This window comes from Leuciscus leuciscus (genome assembly GCF_965113295.1).
Source record: "Leuciscus leuciscus genome assembly, chromosome: 7".
NCBI classification, from domain to species: Eukaryota; Metazoa; Chordata; class Actinopteri; order Cypriniformes; family Leuciscidae; genus Leuciscus; species Leuciscus leuciscus.
Genome location: NC_138731.1, coordinates 40,646,656 through 40,660,795, shown reverse-complemented (window position 1 = coordinate 40,660,795; position 14,140 = coordinate 40,646,656). Strand labels below are relative to the sequence as shown.

Sequence of the window (14,140 nt, the reverse complement as noted above, 5' to 3'; positions counted from 1 at the left end):
GTTAATCTACTAACTCTCCTGACTGCTTTGTCGGACAGAAATGGCGGATTCGGCGGATTATGATTGGTCAGATCGCCTGTCAATCAAACTCCCTGCGAAGGGTAAATTTACTGCTGTCGAGAATGATTTGCATTCCTCACTTAACATTAGCGGATGCCTTTTCAGATGAGTGTGCATTGCACTAGTACTTTTGTTGTACTTCAGGACAGACTTACTTTCCAAGTCACATTTTTACAAGCTTCATCTTTAGTGAAGTATTTCCACACACTTGATGGTGACAATCATAGTGTCACATGATCAACGCGACTAGTCGACGTTAAGCTTAAAGCGTCACGGCATTGCATTAGGGTCGACTAGTCGACTAATCGACTAGTCGGTTCAACCCCTAACACACACACACACACACACACACACACACACACACACACACACACACACACACACACACACACACACACACACACACACACACACACACACACACACACACACACACACACACACACACACACACACACACACACATATATATGTGTGTATACACACACATACATACATACATACATACATACATACATGCATTTATTTGATCTAAATCTGCAAACTTTTTTTAATTTTTTATTTATTTAAAATAACTGTTTGATGCTCAAGAAACATTTATTATTTATATTACATTTATTATTATCAACGTTGATAACAATACCCCCCCCCCCCCCCCCCCTTAATAATAATACTTTTATACAGCAAGGATGCATTAAATTGATTAAAAAAAAAATAAGTAAAGACGTTTATAATGCTACAAAAGCTTTCTATTTCAGATAAATGCTGTTCTTTTGAACTCTCTATTCATCAAAGAATCCCAAAAAAAGTATGTTCACTAATTTTGGGGGAAAATATGCCGAATGAATTTAGACGTTAAAATGGATTAACTAGAGCAGAGAGTATCTCAGTTTTATTGAGTTGTGTTGTGACAGCAGCTAATTATATTTTACACACCTTGGCTTTTGACCTCGTAGAGTCAAACACACTGTGTTGATAAACTTGTAAATAAGGCCTCCTATTCTAATAATGTCGTGTCAGAGCCATGTGTGGGTGGCGGGGATGATCGTCTGGTCAGGCAAGCTTGGAAACTTCTGTAAATGATCAACATGGATGTTAAGAGTCTTCTCTTTAACTGTAGCCCTGTGCGAGGCACCGGTTAAACTTTGACCTCGGAAAAAGCGTGAAGGAAAGAAAAACAATGTCGGGCTCCTAGCACACTGCATGTTGTCCGACGATCGTATCCCCCCAGGAGAATCTCGCAGAAAAGTGTGTGCGAGAATGCATGTGTTTCCTTTCCATGGCTAACAATGCAGCTCAGGAAATATGTCAGAACAAAGGCCAGACATCCAGGCTCTTGTTCTCAGTGTGCACTGCTGAGGAGGGCTGGGATACACTCATAGGCAGAACCGTGAATCCAGTTCAGCTGTATGATAAAAGTGAGACTAGACTGGTTGACACCTGGAGGTTCTTCTTAGACTGACGGGACAGAAGGCTGTGCGATGTCCCTTACGGTGAGTTGCTTGTTGAACTCTCTATCTCTCCATATGGGCGACATGGAGCATTACAGACTTAAGACTAGTGAGAATTGATGACAGAATGTGTAAAAAAAGACGTTTACTTTATACATAATATACAGTGCTGTCCAAAAGTCTGAGACTTTATAAAAAATCTTGTTTTTTGTAATCCTGGAAATAAGCAAGAAAAGACATATTTAATAATCTGCACTATTTCTAAGTCGCTTATCTAAAACTGATCATGTTAAACTTTTTATACATATTATGAGATGTTCTTGCAGACTGGAGTAATAATGCTGAAAATTCACAGAAAGAAATTACACTTTAAAACAGAAAACATAAAATATTACTTGTTTCACTGTATTTTCTGGTCAAATTAATGCAGCTTTAGTGAGTGAAATGAAAATTGCTTTACAGGGTTCTTACGATCATGGAAAACATGGAAATGTCAGATTTGTATTTACTGCTTTTGCCATGGAAACAAATACAATCTTACATCATGGAAATGTTTAGAAAGTTCTAGAGTGATAATACATTTTCCTGGTTCTGCTCAGCTGTAAAATACTCCATTAGCTAGATATTGTTATTGTGTTGAAAAAAATGGACATATTTGATTTGTGAGTGAACAGTGTCATTTTTTTTTAATGAATTGGTCAAAACGATACACAGAATGGTCAAATTAATCTGAATCAAAGGTATTTCAAAAATCCATATGGAGAGTGTAGTAGAGAATGTATTTTTATTAGTGGCTTTAGACATTTGGACCCCTCTATATTTTCAGAGAATATAGATTTATTAAGGCTGATATAAGGACCGGAAATACATTTTGTTGTATTCTGATGTATATTATTAAGTGAAGTAGTGTATTAAAACTGAGTTTGAAATATGTTTTTTGACTAGGGTTGAAAAGTGGTAATGGTTCATGATGTGTTATTTCAGTATGACCCGTAACATTACAAAACGAAGGCAACGACTGTGATAATACTGATATTTAAATCACAGGCCCTCAAGCTGTGTTTTTCAGCTCTTGTCTTGTCTGATCTGAATCTGGGTTAGGAAAAACAAGATACAAAGTGTAACCAACACGGCTCCAAGTCCTGACATGTCAGTGAGGTTTGCTACAGGACAGGTAGAACAACAAACCAGTGACGATGTTCCTGTTTACTACTACAACCAATGCAGCACCTCTTACTGATTGCCACAGTCTGAGATCATTGTTTGTCTTTTTTTGCTGGAGGGCATGAGCGTTTCACAGTTTTCCTGTGCTGTCTAAATGCGTTTGTTTGTGAATGGGGTGACTCTGGTGTCAGCTTAAGATTGCCAAGTTACTCAAAATTGATTTCTGGCTGCTGCTAAGTGGGACAGGATTTTTCAAAACCATTCATGTTGAATTAATGGTGCCTCTAGGATAAAATAATGGGGTTTCCATTCCTTGTAAACTGATTTTGGTTTTGTTGTTGTTTTCTAGCACCTAGGCTTGAGCAAATCTACCCGCAGAAATGACATCATAATAATCGTGTTATTTAAAATGTAATTTTTTTTCAGTGCACTGCAAAATATTCTTCTAACAAATGTAAAGTAGAAGTAGTAAATGTAGAAGTAGCTTGGACAAAAAAGTTTTTAGTAGGAGTAGTCAAGATTACACTAAATGTTGCTAACAAAAGTTGCTTTATTGACCTTATTTACTCAAATCCCAACTTTCCAAATTGAGCCATCTAAACAATGTTTTGCAAGGTCCCAGTATGCATAGCACCTTGAAATAATAATGTGGTAACTATTATTAAGAAATGATCATTGCTTTACATTTTACTGGCTTAATTTATGCTGCTGTAGTTAGCTGTCATATAGTTTAGAGTTCCTATTTCTACTTAATTAAAATTGTTTGATCTCATTGTGTTTGACATTTTTATTGAGGTATCTGTGCATCGTAGTGCAAATCTGGAGTTTAATATATTTACCTATCGATGTAATATGTTTGCCAGTTTTAAGAGGCAAATAATGCCCATGTCATGTAGTGAGCATTGAAAATCAAACATAATAATAAAAGAACAAGGTTTGTAGCTCCTTGCATTGCTAAATGCTAAATAACCTTTAGTTACTTAAAGGAATTTCATGAGATTTTTCATGAGACTATTTTTTTTTAGTTTTCAAAAGTTGTTAGTTGACTTAACTTAAATTAACTGCATATAGGCTGACTAAGTCATTTTTATTTTACAGTGTAGGTTATACCAGAGCCCGTCTACGGAGAGCCTTGGCACTTCCTATTAGCCCCATTGTATCGATCTTGGTTGCAGTTCCATTAAAATTCCACTGGAGGTGATCGCGGGCGAGTGCAGATTGAATGGGAGTCTATGGGGCTAGACGGCTAAATTTGTCTCTTTCACCCGATTGCCGTTGAGAAATCTCCGATTTTATTGTAGGTTTTGCAAGTTCAACATGGGTTATAGGTCGAAAATTGAATGAACGAGTACTTATGTCCTTTCGATTTCTTACAGGTTGAGTTGTTGTTGCCCATAACACACTAGCATTCTGCTAATGAACGCTGATTGGTCAGTGAAGGACTGATTACGACCAGAGATACCGCTTGATGGCATCATGGAATCCGAAGCGGGACCAGAAACAAACAAAACAAAAACTCATCTAGCACGTGTATTTACCTGTGACAGCTGTGTTGTCGATGCCTCGAGAGAAAAGAAAGTGCAGAGCGCGAAAGCACCAAAGTGACTGAAGGATTGCCGTGAAGCAGTATCTCTGGTCGTGCGATGTGTATGACGTCATTGACATTTTAAAAGACTTTTTAAAGCAAATAAGTGACTCTTAAAAAAAAACACCCAGCAATGTGTAATTTCTTTGCATCTCCTTTCGAATACAACATTCAAATTACTAGACAAAAAATTATATCCTGAGAAAAGTGGAATTTGATGGGTATAGCGCCATAGACCTCTATTCATTCTGCACTCGCCTGCGAGCGCCCCCGCATGGACAGAGACGTGTTACTGCAGCCAGTCCAGAAACCGGAAGGAACCAGAGAGTGCCAATTCTCTTCCTATTAGACATTCTCTGGTTATACAGTAATATTTGATTATTACTGTAGTTTGGTGGATAAATGCACAGTTCTGTCATGGAACTCTTGATGGCGCTGGATGATAGGTCCTTAACTCAATCTGTTGCAATCACATCATTCTCTATTGGGCACAGCTGATTGGTTCCTGCTGTATCAGTAGCCAATGAGCTCGCTGTCAATTGCTGTAGCAGTCAGCGCACTTTCAGAAACCCTCCACCTTCCCCAGCTCCACCTGTATAGATCTGCTACGGGTAATTTGCTTATGCTATTTTGTACAGCAGCAACATGTCTTACTTGCTCACAGCAGCGTGTTGTATGTATTGGCAGTAGCAGCTGCAATAACCAACAGCATCAGCAGTATAGCAGATCTATTATGACAAGACCAGACATATAAACACTGTCATAACCATTACTATGTCAAACACTCAGAGTTGTCATGACAGAAATTAGTCATAATAATTGGTGTTTCACCAATTCTATACATTGTAATTGCTGTGCAGTTTGAAGGACAAGCAAACACCTTTTACATTGGGTGGAAGGAACTTTTTAACAACATTCCTGTCATTAGGACTCTTCCCCACATTGTCTGCTTAGTCCATTAACATCAGTTGCCACCACTCATGTTGGTTGGTCTGAGGAAATAAGCTGCCGATGTACAAGAGTTCACCAGCAAAGGTTAGAAGCACAGACCATAACAAAGAGTCAGATGACAGATCCATGAAAAGCTTGAGGGCTTTGACAGTGCTGGCATGGCTTTGGCACAACTGTTTTGATGTATCTTTATGGCTTTGTGTTGTGAATATCTCAAATTCCTGGTCACAGTTCCTGCAGGTCATTGAACCTGGGTCTATTTAACCCTCAGGATGGTCTTTATGAGCACTTCACACTATAGGAGCCCACAAGTGAAGCGTGTCTGCACAAGTGAGGCATGTCTCCTCGGTCGGGTCCTGCTGGAGGTTCTTCCTCTTAGTGACAGGCTTTATGGACTCAGACTGTGGATCAAAACAACAGCTTCTTCTACACAGTCACTGGATGGTGTTGCTGAGCTACTGGCCAAAACAGTGACCTTTGAAATTGCTCTTGGGAAAGAGGTGGTACGGCTTCTGTTTCCATATTGTGAGTCTTTAATGAGAAATGACGCAGAAATATTTTGGACCAACAATGATCCAATGCTCTTTTTTGTGTGGCTGGATCTCTCAAAAAGTTACTCAAAAATAAATTAAAAAGGCTGAATGATGAATTGGTTAAAGTCAAAATAAATATCCTATTACCAACACGAATACAGATTACAAAGATTTCCCCTATCCTTATCTGTCACTGAGCCTTATATTTGTTTCAGAACAGATATCTATTTGATTCATTCATAGAGTGGAGTATTACGAGTAATATATATATATATATATATATATATATATATATATATATATATATATATATATATATATATATATATATATATATATATATATATATATATATATATATTATTAGACAGTAGGTGTTTATTTTCTTCACTGTCTTGCTCTTTCTCTTGGACGCCTACACAGACACAGTATTCTATCTCATAATAGCTTTGATATGATATTTGTGTGTGTGATTCAAAGTCATCCATGGAGCAGGTTATAGTGGGACGGGCTCTTCCCTCCCTTTCTCGGCTTAATGCTTCAGTCACGGGCCAAAACTCTCAGCCTCTGGCAGTGCGGCACACTGCAATGTTCCAGCTAGGAGAGTAATGGGATTAGCTATCTCTTACATAAAATGCTCCCCTGGCAGCCCTGCATGCCCCTCGGCCATTCATCAATGTGGAAAGACACAGCAGTTATGAATACAGTGGAACCAGAATGCTCTAGAGAACAAACGCAGATCTCATTGCAGTGCAGTAAATGAGTTTAGAGCGCAAAAGATCGTTGTGTTTTCACAGGCATTACTGTATCGATGATCTTCAAACATTCTGATGGGAGTTCATTCTAATTTCAATAGGTATCTATTTTTGCCAAACATGATACTTTTTAAGAAATGTAAAGTTTGAAAATGTTTTAACACTCAGCAGCATTGGAAGTTAAATCGAGCTGTGGTGTCATCGTAATATTTTCATACTGAATTGATTGGCTCTTTTTTTTGTACACATATTTACATACTGAATTGGGATTTGGTCTTTTTTTCTCATATCACATCAACAGAACACAAAATGCATGCTGTGGAGATATTAAAATAGGCAGAAATGAGTGTGCGCCATTAAATATTCATTATTGACCTGAATGATTAAAGACGAATATTAATATCAGCTGATAATCACTATAGCCAATATATTTTGCTTCCCTGGTAAGGTGAATGTTATAACAATAAAGCAGTGTGTGTTTGAATTTATACCCCAAGTATGTTGTGCAAGGAATGGTCATCATCTTCTAACACCTCACAGATTCCCATGAGGAACAGCCAGACCTCACATAACAATGGATGGTGTTTGAATGAGGGATGAGAGAGTCCCTCAATGGCTTTTTACTGCTTCATTCCCTTTTTTCTTAATGGAGAGGATGTGCAAGCACAACCTTCATTAAATGCATAGATGATTACATAGCAGTCTGGGGGTCGAGCCTGCATGACCCCGGTATGCCCCTCTCTTTCAAGCATTGTCCCTGTGGGGGAATCCTCGGGAGCTGATTAGAAACATCCTCCATTAGAAGTAAGGACCACAACATGTCACAGCAGTGACCAAATCTGCTTTCAAAATGCTACATATACTGTATGTGGAATCAGATTAGCCTAATTAATTTTTTTTTATTAAAAAACAAAACAATTATACTACACATCACATACTTTGTGGAATCAGTGTAGCTTAATGTTTTGTTTTATTTTATATATATTCTATAATATATATGTGTATGTATATGTATAATATGGACGGGAAATGGTGCCTGGCATAGCTGAAGGTTCCTTCGTAAGGATGAATCTCCGTTAGGCTGTATGCTTGAGTTCCCACACTCCCTCTGATTAGCTTCTATTCAATAGCGGGCTTAAACAAGCACTTGTTCAGGTGGAGGAAGAGACCCCATGAGCCATCCTAGAGCTTTGATAAGACACTGGCACCAAATATCCTGAGTGAAGAGAGTTGAAGAGGATATTCTTCCCCGTTTTCCTCCTCTTTTGCCTTTTCTTTCCCTCCCTTTCCCCTCCTTTGTGCCGGTTCTTAAAGGCCCACACAGAAATGTTCAATTTCGAGACAAAGGGAGTCCAATTAAAGCTTCATTGTGGGGCTGGTGCGGCCCAGGATACTTTGGCTAATCCTGCTACCCCTCCTCCTATTTTCTTTTCTCCCTCTCTCTCAGTTTGAGAGTGTTCAGTTGTGATAAAATTATGTTTTGCCTCATGCCAGGCCTTTTTGGGATAATCGGCATTGGCTGATGATAACACGTCCAGGCCGAGTAACAGAAGTAGTAGTTCCCCCGTCCATGCGTTTCAAAAGCAATGAATAATGCACATGTTTCTAATGGGTTTTTTTTGTTGTTGTTTTTTTGGGTGAATTTTAAGTCAATATTGTGTAAAATAAGTGATATAATTGCTGTATCTCAATTTGTATTATGCAACAACAACAAAAAGTACATGCCAGTATTTTCAGTCTATTGACAGTATTAAATATATTTCTTAGTATTCATGTATTTGCTTTGAAACTTTTATTTTAGAATTATGTGCTATGGTATTTGTTAAGATTTAGAATTGGCTTTTATATTTTGTTAATTTTAATAATGCTTTTGTGAATTTGATTAGTTTCTGTTTTTCTTTAAATATTTTTATTTAGCTTTAATTTATTTTTATTTCAGTGTTAGTGATTTCAGTACTTCAACTTTATTTATTTTCAGTTTGTTGCCAAGGTAATAATTTTCATTTTTTAATTTGAAGTTTTTACAGTTTTTCTCAATTGCTAAAACACAATTTCTGAAACCTTGCTCCTTTTTCTGAAAACATTAAACACAAAACCTCATCTTCAAGCACTATTTACAAAACCTCTGAGTCCTCTTGCAAAATGAAACTTTCGCCTCAAAACAGCTTTTTACCTGTGTTCAAAATCAAACACTGCTCTCAAATCATAGACAAAGTGATCAAAATGATATACAATATCAAGCAGTCAGTAAACAATACACCAAAAAATAGAAAACACATTGTTCAAAACATATAGTTCTCGAAAGATATCTATGGATTGCTATTCTGTTTGTAGACTTACCCTTGACACCTTACTGTACCATCAAAAAGTTCAGGGAGAAGTACAAACAAAACAAATTTCATAGTTTTCCGTCATTGTCTTTTGATGAACGAAAACATGTTCTATCATAGTAGCTCAAAATTGATCAGAAATGACTACTCTGCTTTGCTCTTTTTCCTAGTACCCCTATTTTTACAGTCCTGTACCCTGCATCTCACAAACTTGTCCTTTGTCTCTGTGATTATTGTGACTCAGTTATTCTTGTTCTTTGTTGATATGAACCTGCAACCAGTCAAAATCTATTGAGCAGTCAGCACTGTTAACAAATGGAAAGCACAATGTTCAGGGCCATACAATTTGTTCATTGTACAGTATACAGCCTACAATGCACTGTACTACAGTATACAACACTAAAATCAAAGGAGTAAACATGTGATCAATGTGCTTCTTGTCTTTGGGCATCATTTGAAACAGGTTAAATCAATTTTGAGTGGCTGTGTTCAATCAATGGCATGCGTTTTCTATTTGTATTTGATTGTTGCCACTTGTGTTTACCAGTATGGATGACATGTGCAATAGAGTGCAGAATGTGTTTTGAGAATGTGTTTAGCGTTTTTCTGAGTGAGATCTGCAAATTGTGTTTTACCATGTGAAATGGTTTAAGGTATTCACAACAGACTGCACAATTAGCTTAATGAGTTCAGGCAACTGAGAACTTTATTCAGCCAATGGGTTTTAGTGTTTTAGCAATTGCGAAAAACTGTAATTTATTGTTATATTGTATTTCATTTTATCTCAGCCTAAATTGAATGGAATTCATATATTTAATATTTAATAAATGCAAAAATAAACCTCCTTTAGCATATGCTAAATTAATAAATGCGTTATAGTTCAAATAATTGTGATATTCATCAAGATTAATTTTATGTATAGTCTGCGACATTATTGGGAAATTATTGTTAATATTTATTTGATATATTATCTAGCCCTGTTATCCTTTCTACTCTCTTTTAAATAGTATCAGCCATTGAAAAGTCCTTATCAGTCTAATGCTAGCATTTAAGGACCATCAAGTATCCCGTTCCTACTTTTTTGTCTCACAAACGAGTGCGAATGTCAGCATTTTTTGCGTTCTGCTCATGCATATGTTCCTCTGAGCACATGCTCTGGGTTGCTAATGTCCTGTATTTTATGCATGGATGCAGGTTTTCAAGGGCAGCTCTTCTTTGGTAGAATCTGGATCCTTTGAATGAGAAATGTCTATTCATTAGTCAGACGCTTGTCATGTGTCTCCATTTGTAGACTGTTCAATCCTCTGAATGGCTTTAGGATCAATAGGAGGAGGTGAAAAGGGTAATTGATTTCATCGGTCACTGATGTAATGTTGAGGTTTGCAACTATTTGTATATGTAAAAACTGGTACAGAGGTGTATTAATGTGCAGAAAGTGATATTGCTTTGGTTTAATATTATTCTCACTGTAAATATACACTAAACTGTCAAGTTAAAGGAAACCTATAGATATGTCTATATAGAGAGTTTCAAATCAGTCACTCAACATATCATATGATGTCATGGTGGTTTGCCAGACCTCAACATTCTTTTACTGACATATAGTAGCTATGAGATACGAGAGAGAGTTAAAATTGAAAATGAACCTCCTTTTTGCTGTGCGCACAGAAAACGGGTCTGCGGAAGTTATTCTAGAGGGAGTTATTCATTTTCCACAGTGAATAGCATGTATGGGACTGAGTGTAGCACTGGCTCATGGTGCAGTATCTATAAAAAACATCAGCCGTAGGGCACACACACACACACACACACACACACACACACACACACACACACACACACACACACACACACACACACACACACACACACACACACACACACACACACACACACACACACACACACACACACACACACACACACACACACACACACACAATCTAATTTGATTAAGCACAGCCACTCTCACTGTTTTTCCCACAGCATGCTGAGCAAGCTTAACGGATGGATATTAAAGACCGTTCACATCCTTTACCTCTTGTCTTTGTTGTTCGATTTTAATTAAGCAACAAAAAATTGGGCTAGATTGCTATGAAAATGATATCTTTGGTTATGCATGAGGATGCAAATATCTTCCTTCAACCTGCAGTGCAGCATGGGACTGTGTAATAGTTCATCTGCTATTGCAGTTTTTTGGTCGCTGGGGTATTTTTGTTTTCATGTTTTCTGAGTAGTTTAAATGCAGGGTATGTGATTGATGGTTGTGAATTGATCATTCGTTCCACCACTTCCCAAAGGTGCTCAATTGGATTGAAATCTGGTAACTGTGGAGGCCATTCGAGTATAGTGAACTCATGGTCATGTTCAAGAAACTAGTTTGAGATGATTTGAGCTTTGTGGTATGACGTATTATCCTGCTGGAAGTTGACATCAGAAGATCATAAAGGGATGGACATGGTCAGCAACAATACTCAGGTAGGCTGTGGGGTTTAAAGTTTAAACAATGCTCAATTGGTACTAAGGTGCCCAAAGTGTGCCAAGAAAAAAATTCCCCCACACCATTACACAACCAGCAGCCTGAACCGTTAATACAAGGCAGGATTGATCCATGCATTCATGTCGTTTATACCAAATTCTGACCCTACCATCTGAATGTCGCTGCAAAAATTAAGACTCATCAGACCATGCAACATTTTTTTCAATCTTCAATTGTCCAATTTTGGTGAGCCTGTGTGAATTGTAGCCTCGGTTTTCTGTTCTTAGCTGACAAGAGTGTCACCGGTGTGATCTTCTTCAAGGTTCGACGTGTTGTTGGTTCAGAGATGCTCTTCTGCAGACCTCGGTTGTAACAAGTGGTAATTTGAGTTACTGTTGCCTTTCCATCAGCTTGAACCAGTCTGGCCATTCTCCTCTGACCTCTGACCTCCGACATCAACAAGGCATTTTCACCCTCAGAACTGCCGCTCACTGGATATTTTCTCTTTTTCAGACCATTCTCTGTAAATCCTAGAGATGATTATGCATGAAAATTTCTGACTAACAACCATGCCACGTTCAAAGTCACTTAAATCACCTTTCTTCTTCATTTCTGATGCTCAGTTTGAACTTCAGTAGATCATCTTGACCATGGCTGTGTGCGAAGTCACCGCATTCATCTAATTAATTTAAAACATCAAATATGTATTAATTATTGTAGAGTTTGTTGTACTGCCTTTAACTCATGATAATTTGAACATCATGCACAGTGCAGATGTGGGTTTGTTTATTAGCTCAGGAACAGCGTCAGGTAGATAAACCGCTCTCTTCAGGGGCCTGCCCTTTCCTTTTCACTATCCTAAACAATGACCTTAAAACAATGAAAACTAAGCACTGTGCCTCTCCTGACTTCCCAGAAAAACCCTGGTTTCGAGGAACAAACACGCTTCTAAGTTTTTTTTCCCCAGCTCAAACAGGAAGCTTCTCCGTTCCCCACCCAGCTGTCTCCTGCCTTTTCATGTCCGACACTATCAGAGCGCTTCTGTAGAAAACACGGGTCTTGTGTGTGTCATGCGATCGTGTGTTTGATGTCCTGAAGGCATTCAACACTTATCAGAGGAGATGGCAGCGTATCATTTCTCTTTCTGTAATGGAAGATAACGCAGCTGTCAAAACTGTATTTGTTCCAGTTTTTGGATGAAAGTGTGAAGTGTTCTCTGGAAAACAGGACACAGCAGAGACCCACCCAGGCCGAGGTTATGTATCCACACGTTTGCAGATTTCCCAGATTTTTTCTCTCCATCTCATTTCCCCCTCATAAAGCGAGCAGAGCCACATCCTCTATGATTTTATGAGTAATACACACAGACACTGAGCGAATGGTTGCATCTGATGGATATCTGTCCATTATTTTTGTGAGGAACTAATTTAATATGGACATCTGCAGGGAGTGCCATGGTTTGTGTTGAGATGGTGCACATTTTTAGGGGGTTAGGGATCGGTCTTAGCCATGTAAAACTGCTGAAAAATCCAGCCTTTTTTTTTTTTTTACCAGCCTAGGTCTGATAAACTAGTCTCTCCGCCTGCTCAAGCTGGTTAGGCTCATCTGTTTTACTAGTTTTGGGTTTTTGTGTACTTGTCACTGTTTGACTTGGCTGGGAAACCAGCTATGACTTGCAAACTACCTTAGGATGTTTTATTTAGTTTTTCTCTCCAGCAAGAAGTCTCTTTTTGTTCACCAAGACTGGATTTATTTGCTTGTATATAGAGCATTACAGTAAATATTATTACAATTTAAAAGTACTGTTTTCTATTTAAATGTATATTAAATGTAATTTATTCCTGTGATGCAAAGCTGACTTTTCAGCATCATTACTTCAATCTTCAGTGTCACATGATCCTTCAGAAATCATTCTAAAATGCTGATTTGCTGCTGAAGTAACATTTCTTGTTATTATCAAAATTGAAAACAGTTGTGCTGCTTCATATTTTTGTGGAAACCGTGATACATTTTTTTTTCTGGATTTTTTGATAAAAAAAAAAAAAAATGAAAAAAAAAAATATTTATTTGAAATAGAAATCCATTATAGCATTGAATGTCTGCAAAATTCACTGCAACATTGTGTCACTTTTGATCACTTTATTTAGTTTATGGCATGCATGTGAGGAAAAGTTGTTCCTAATCTACAACCATTTTCATGCATATCTGCAGCTTTTATTTGTGGCTTTTGTGCACTTTTTTTTTTATTTGATTTGTATGATTTGAGTATTTCCAGAAAAAGGGCTGCTGTGTGACATCCTAAATCAACAGTATCATCCCATTTTGTACAGTGTGCATATTGTGAAATGATACTGGCTGTGCTAGTCTGGCACAGAACCAGACTCGTCCTATCTCCCACAGCCAGTCCGGTCTGAAACCACCACTGAATTAGTCACAGTCCGCTCAGCATCCTACCCAAAAACTGTACCCCCTCCATTTTTCCCAGTGTTCTCAAAAAGAGACTATAAACTGAATCTGTTCTGTCTCAATAAAACAGGCATTCATGCAGAAGATTAAAGGTGTTTGATCGTAGGCACACGCCGTATCCACTTCCAGCTTTGTAATGGATGCATGCTGCATTTACCTGAGAGGAAATTGATACAGTGAACTATAGCAACATAAAAACCTCATACATGACTGATTTGTATGGGATTCTGTTGATTTCTTTAGTTTAAGCTAAAGACGGGCTACTAGTATAATAATAGTACTATTTAATTTCAAACATTTGTAAGTATATCTCAAATATGTTTTTGTCACAATACATTATTGGATTGCTGTTATCCAAAAGGTATT

General features: G+C 37.7%; 1 protein-coding gene and 1 long non-coding RNA gene across 3 annotated transcripts in view; one reads left to right on the top strand and one right to left on the bottom strand.

The window, feature by feature from the left end:
- The window catches only part of tns1b (tensin 1b), a 238,213-nt gene that overhangs the window by 32,403 nt on the left and 191,670 nt on the right, over positions 1 to 14,140 (top strand). The window lies entirely within an intron of this gene.
- LOC309502432 lies at positions 7,418 to 14,074 on the bottom strand. The gene is made up of 2 exons (XR_014207273.1): positions 8,673 to 14,074; positions 7,418 to 8,624 (listed from the first exon to the last, which is right to left on the bottom strand). It is a non-coding gene; the product is annotated as an uncharacterized lncRNA (long non-coding RNA).